Consider the following 1,786-nt stretch of genomic DNA (forward strand, 5'->3'; position numbering starts at 1 on the left):
GGCAATCATACAGTATTTCCCTGCTGCAGCCATTCTCCCATTCTCCTAAACAATTTCACACCTTTTCCTCTTTACACAAACCTCCATCACCCTCCTCATCCTCACTCTCGGCTGAGCACTTTATTTCCTAATTCACTGAGAATATTAAAACAATCAGAAGAAAATCTTCACAAACTCCCACTGCCAATTCAATCCACCTACTTGATGGGTGGGTTGCAGATATATTTTGAAGATTAAATCAACAGGAATTGGAGATATATTTGATGTGAGGTATGAGGAAGAAAAGGGAATCAAAGACAACTTTTAGATCTTTCCTCAAATATTAGTTTCTCAACAAGGCCTTCCCTCACTACATCTGAATCTGTATCTCTCTCCGTCTCTATCACACACACAAACACACACATTTATATACTTACATGCTCACACAGTCTCCCCCTCCTTTGGTGGGGTGGTTTTTTTTTTTTTTTTTTGGAAATACCATTTATTACCCCGTGAAACACTAAACAGTTCACTCCTTCACTTAATATCTGCCCTCTCCACTAGAATATAAGCTGCATTCAGGCAAGAATTTTCATGCTTAGTTTACTCTTATGTACCTGGCTCATAATAGGCACTCAGTAAAACTTTATTAAAGAAATGAATGGGCTTGGCGTGGTGGGTCACACCTGTAATCCTAGCACTTTGAGAGGCTGAGGCAGGCAAATCACCTGAGGTCGGGAGTTCCAGACCAGCCTGACCAACATGGAGAAACCCTGACTCCACTAAAAATACAAAATTAGCTGATTATCCCAGCTATTTGGGAGGGTGAGGCAGGAGAATTGCTTGAACCTGGGAAGTGGAGGTTGCGGTGAGCTGAGATCGCGCCATTGCACTCCAGCTGGGCAACAAGAGCGAAACTGTCTCAAACAAACAAAAAAAATACGAAAACATACACTTTTAAATAGGCATAAGTGTAAGCAGAACAATCTGAAGGCACACACAAGGCTTATAACAGAGGTTACTTCTGGAGAGAGTAATGTTAATTAGGACAGTGTTATTTGGAAAGGGCTAGTGTTAGGGATCAAGGTAAAGGGGAACTTTTGCTTCACACACTCTACATTTCTATAATGCTTGAATTTTTTCATTATTCATAAATTACCCTGAAGTGAAAGATAAGATGAATAAGCACTTCATACAGTATAAAAATTCTTGTATCAGCACAAAATATTTTTCGAAGGATACAAAAGGGAAAGTGCTATCCATGGGGAAGAAAACTGGGAGACTGTCTTCACCATTTATTTCTGTACTGTCCAATTGTGTTTACTGCATGCATGCACTGCTTTAAAAATTTTTAAGTGCATTTTTAAAACTACACTAGGACAAGAACTATTGTGAAAGTATGTAACACATTTTAATGGCTAAAAGCAGCATTTGCATCCACCCGAAAGACTTCAGTGATGTTTGAGGAGTCACCAACTGACTTGGAAGGCACTGCAGGCAGAGTTCACAGAATAGGTAAAGGCACAGAGGCACCGCAAGAGACAGGAGAGTTCAGGACAAAGCTGCGGAGCACAGGGAGAGAGGACCTTCAGAAGATATCTGAATAATCACCAGTTTCTGAATGCATACAGTTTCCACTGCTTATTCAAAGAAAATAACCAAATTTAGACTTACATATGGCTGTTTGTTCTGCTTAAAAGCTACTGTCCCATCCTGGCTAACACGGTGAAACTCCGTCTCTACTAAAAAATACAAAAAACTAGCCGGGCGAGGTGGCGGGCGCCTGTAGTCCCAGCTACTCGGGAGG

Source organism: Mandrillus leucophaeus, unplaced genomic scaffold, assembly GCF_000951045.1.
Source record: "Mandrillus leucophaeus isolate KB7577 unplaced genomic scaffold, Mleu.le_1.0 Scaffold313, whole genome shotgun sequence".
NCBI classification, from domain to species: domain Eukaryota; kingdom Metazoa; phylum Chordata; class Mammalia; order Primates; family Cercopithecidae; genus Mandrillus; species Mandrillus leucophaeus.